The 5,180-nt window shown below is 33.2% G+C and overlaps 1 protein-coding gene across 1 annotated transcript in view; it reads left to right on the forward strand.

Moving 5' to 3' along the window:
* Positions 1–2,156, forward strand: part of LOC149130367 (uncharacterized) — a 7,999-nt gene extending 5,843 nt beyond the window's left edge. The window contains exon 1 of the mRNA XM_089345178.1: positions 1–2,156. This exon is cut by the window's left edge and continues 5,843 nt beyond it. The gene's annotated coding sequence lies outside the window, so the exon portion shown is untranslated.
* Positions 2,157–5,180: the final 3,024 nt, after the last annotated feature.

Genomic DNA, 5,180 nt, shown 5'->3' on the forward strand with positions numbered 1-5,180 from the left:
TATATATATATATAATCATAATAATTTATGATGATAAATGGTTTTACCGATAAAGGTTTTTTTCATACTGAACTACTTGGCAAAATTGTTAATTATTAATTCTATTATTAATTGACGATTCCCTGCCCTTATTCTTGTATATATATATATATATATATATCTGTGTGTGTGTGTGTATGTATATGTATGTAGACATCTATTTTTGTTTATATATTTGTTATACATATAGGAAAAGTCACTTATTATCAAATGGAGACAAAGCCTTTTATGATAAAATTTCCTGACAAATATACAATCTGCGACCCAGAAATTTAGTAAAATCTAACCATTAGTGATTATGATAATAATAATAATAATAATAATAGTAATAGACAATAAGAAGAGCACAATGCAATTTGCAATAAAAATTGCAGACGATCTGTTGAAATATTGTTCGTACTGTACAATAAACAATCTTTATTACAAATTACATCGCACTCTTTTTATTGTCTATTTACTTTCATGAAGAGTTAAGTCAATCTTTATAAATTAATAATAATAATAATAACCTTTCTTATGATAGGTACAAAGCCTGAAATTTTGGTAAGTTGACCTTGGCGGAATTTGAACTCGGAACGTTAAGGTGGACCAAATGCCCTATTCTGCAAGTTCACTGCCTTAATAGTATTAATAATAATAATAATTGCAATAATTATAATAACAAGAATAATAATGTCTGTGATTGTAATAAGTGGCTATCCATATGTGTGTGTAATCATAATTCTCGCTATTATATAACACATACACGTGTGTGTGCATCAATGTGTATATGTATATATATATGTGTGTATATATATGTATGTGTATATGTGTGTGTATATATATATATATATAAACATACACATTTAAATAAACGTGTGTATACATATATTTATATACATAATTGTATGGTATATCCACATTTGAATTTATATGAGTAACTAGTGTACCACAAGATGTGGATGCAATCATTTTATACATACATGTGTATGTATATATATATATATATATATATGTATATATATATATATATATATATATATATATATGTATATACACATATACACACACACATGTGCATAAATGTTTATATGTATATATGTGTGTGTATATATATATATATATATATATATATATATATATATATATATATATATATATATATATATATATATAGTTTATAGGTTAGAGACGAGTGTTCTCTATATAGAAAGCACTTCGAAGTGCTCAAGAGACATGATCTTGAGCAGATAGGGGAATAAATGTAATGATAAGCAAGTTAGGCAAGTCGATTTACACAGAATATTAAATACATTTAATACAAAAAAAAAAACCCGTACATGTACAGAATATAAATGGTATCAGGAATTAAGTGGGTAGACTTTTACGAGTCCAACAGCTATTTCTGGTGGTGGGGCTTGGTGGTCCGGAATAATGTTAGTTACTTGGATCCATTATCGGATAACACCACCTTGGTCTTCAGGGGAGAGTTTTGCATTTGAGCCTGTTGACAAGATGGATTATCTTTAAACTCCAAACTGTCAACAGCTCAAATGTAAAACTCTCCCCTGAAGATGGAGGTGGTGTTATCCGATAATGGATCCAAGTAACTAACATTGTTCTGGACCACCAAGCCCCCAGAAACAGCTGTTGGACTCATAAAATTCTACACATTTAAGTCCTGATATCATTTATATTTTGTAAGTCCAAAAATTTTATATCCATACACATGTACAGTTTCGTGTTAAATGTATTTAACATTCTGTGTAAATTGATGTGCTTAACTTGCTTGCCATTACATTTACTCCTATATATATATATATATATATATATATATATATATTTATTCGTGTGTATATACGTGTGTGTATGTATATATATATATATAAAATGTATGTACATGTGTATAGATATATGTACAATGTTCTTTGTAGTATATCATAAGAATTCCAGTACCACCCCTACACAACCATGGTACAACAACACCCCACCCCACCACTTATGCCCATGTGTAAAAAGAAAAAAAAATACATCCCTCAATCTTGTGCAAAAAAAAAAAAATAAAATAAAATAAAACATCCTCCATTTTATGAACAGAAATATTTCACTGAAAAATATTATGAAAGGAAAAGTCTTGTTATTGAATTTGTTGTTCTTCATACCTGTGTCTGTGCATATGCATATATATATATATATATATATATATATATATATATATATATACACATATATATATTTATATATATATAAGTTCAATAAAAGGAAAAAGACAAAAAAACAACAACGTGGGGACGTGATACAGATTGTGTTACTGGACGCTCGGGAAAGGAAAGAGAGAAAGTGTTATTTCTGTTCATATATATATATATATATATATATATATATATATATATATATATATGTATATATATATATATGTATATATATATATATATGTATATATATATATATGTATATATATATATATGTATATATATATATATGTATATATATATATATATATATATATATATATATATATATATATATATATATATATATAGGTGCAGGTGTGGCTGTGTGGTCAGAAGCTTGCTTTCCAACCACATGGTTCTGAGTTCAGTCCCACTGTGTGGTACCTTGGTTTGAGTGTCTTATAGAGTAGCCTTGGACTGACCAAAGCCTTGTGAGTGGATTTGGTAGACGGAAACTAAAAGAAGCCTGCCGTATATATGTGTATATGTTTGTGTGTCTGTGTTTGTTCCCCCCCCCCCCAACATCACTTGACAACCGTAAGTAGATTTTGGAGACGGAAACTGAAAGAATCCTGTTTTGTGTGTGTGCATATATATATATATATATATATATATATATATATATATATATGAGTGATGAAATAAGACAAAGACACTGGGACTGGATCTGACACATCTTCAGACAAGATTGGAGAAAACGATTGTATGGTGGCACAAAAGTGGCAGCCTGAGAGAAAAGGATCTGCAGGGTGCCATAAAACCACACATGGCGAAGGATCATTTGCAAGGAAAGGAAACAAGAAGGGTGGAGGAGCTGGAATGAGACCAGGACAGTGGCAGAAGACAGAGCTGGGTGGAAAGATCATGTTGTACCCTTATTTACCTCATGACATGGGGAGAACTAACTAATGTATAATGTATGGAAAGAAGGGAAAATATAGGAAAAGCTCTTGCTAAATATTTTTCTTTGGTTTCTGATAAGCCATCACTGAAACAGAACATGTGGCCCGGGAGTCAAGGGGGCGGCAGCCGAAAAAATTTGGGAACCACTGGTCTACAACGTTCACTCACAACGCATTGATTCGCCAAGAGCTACAGCAGAAAACACTGGCCCAAGGTACTGTGCAGTTGGATTGAAACCAAACTTATTTGGTTGCGTCTACTGGTATTTGCTTTGCAATCAGGAAGAATGCGAAAAGCCAGAACAGGCACCCATAACCAACATCCATCTCTGCTTTGAAGATTATGCTCCAAAAATTGCCCTTTCTTTTTTTCTCCCTTGAAAAAAAACTAGTTCGGTTTCCTGAAATGCCAAGCGTTGTAAAGGGAGATAATTTGACATCTTGGTCATCTTTCCTCCCATGCTCTTAAGAGTTACCTCCCTTAACACTATTTTCTCGATACAATCACAATATCTTTAACCATTTATTTGTTTCGGTCATTGGGCTTTGGCCATGCTGTAGCACCACTTTGGAGGGATTTAGTCGAAAAGATTACCCCCATCTCCAGAGCTTCTTATTTAACCCAGGTTCTTATTCTATCGCTCTCTTATTCTGAACTATGGTTGCCATGCGGTAGTGGGGGACACACAAAGACACATCAATAATAATAATAATCATCATCATCATCATCATTTAGTGTCCGTTTTCCATGCTGGTATGGTTGGACGGTTTGACTGGAGCTGGCAAGACAAAGAGCTGCACCAGGCTCCAATTATTGGTTCTGGCATGGTTTCTGTGGATGGATACCCTTCCCAACGCTAACCACTCTACGGCGTGTACAGGGTGCTTTTTACACGGCACCAGCACAGGTGCTTTCTACTTTACTTAGAAACAGGTAAGTGTTGATGACAGGAACAGCATCCAGTCATGTAATATCTGCTTCAACGAAGTATTCCTGACCCATCCAAGCATGGAAAAGTGGACGTTACAACAACGATAATTATATATATATATATATAAAGTAGTTGTATATTGTCAACTTAACATGATAGTCCCAATAAGGGAATATACTACTGCTGTTTAGCCCTAGGAAGCGAGACCGCTTCCTATTAGGCCTTGACACATTTCCTGTGCCCTTATCCTTATGAGGGGGAGACAAACTCCTTCACCCAGCCCAGCCTGCATTCAGGGACATGTTTCTGAGTCTTTGCTCGTCATCAGCCTGAAGTAGCAAGACTGGCTAGATGAAGAAATCTGTCTCTATACTATTTCAGTGAAATACATTCACTGGTTACAAAAATTAGAAATAATGAATTTCTAAATCTCTCAGAGAGACTTAAGCAGTAGTGATGCGATAAAGTAGTTGTATACGTTAATAGGAAGCGGTCCTAGGGATAAACAGCAGTAGTATATTCTCTTATTGGGACTGTCACGTTAAGTTGGCAGTATACAACTACTTTATCGCATCACTACTGCTTAAGTCTCTCTGAGAGATTTAGAAATTCATTATTTCTAATTTATATATATATATATATTCATATATAATAAATCTCTGAGCGAGATATAAACAGTAGCTGCACGACATCGTGAAGTATATTTGCCACCTAAATGTGGCTAACCCTTAAGGGTCAATGCTACTGTAGCCTGTAGCCCCAGGAAGACATCTTCTCCAGCTGGCTATTGACACACTATCTGCGCCCTATCAGTATTTGCAAAGGGAAGTCATCTTTCCCATCTCCTGCCTGATGTGATACACACAGACCCGAGTTTCTGGGTATTGATCTGTCATCAGCGTGTGACAGACTGGCAATGCAAAGTGGTTCTCAATGGAAATATATATATATATATATATATATATATATACTTTTTCCAGTGATGAAAAGTTATTGATCTCGAAAAAGTGGAAACAAGCGATAATATATTATATATATATATATATATTTAATTATGCGTATTTCTTCTATCTTAATGAATAAAAATTCTTCGG

Source organism: Octopus bimaculoides, chromosome 29, assembly GCF_046866305.1.
Source record: "Octopus bimaculoides isolate indiv1 chromosome 29, ASM4686630v1, whole genome shotgun sequence".
NCBI lineage: Eukaryota > Metazoa > Mollusca > Cephalopoda > Octopoda > Octopodidae > Octopus > Octopus bimaculoides.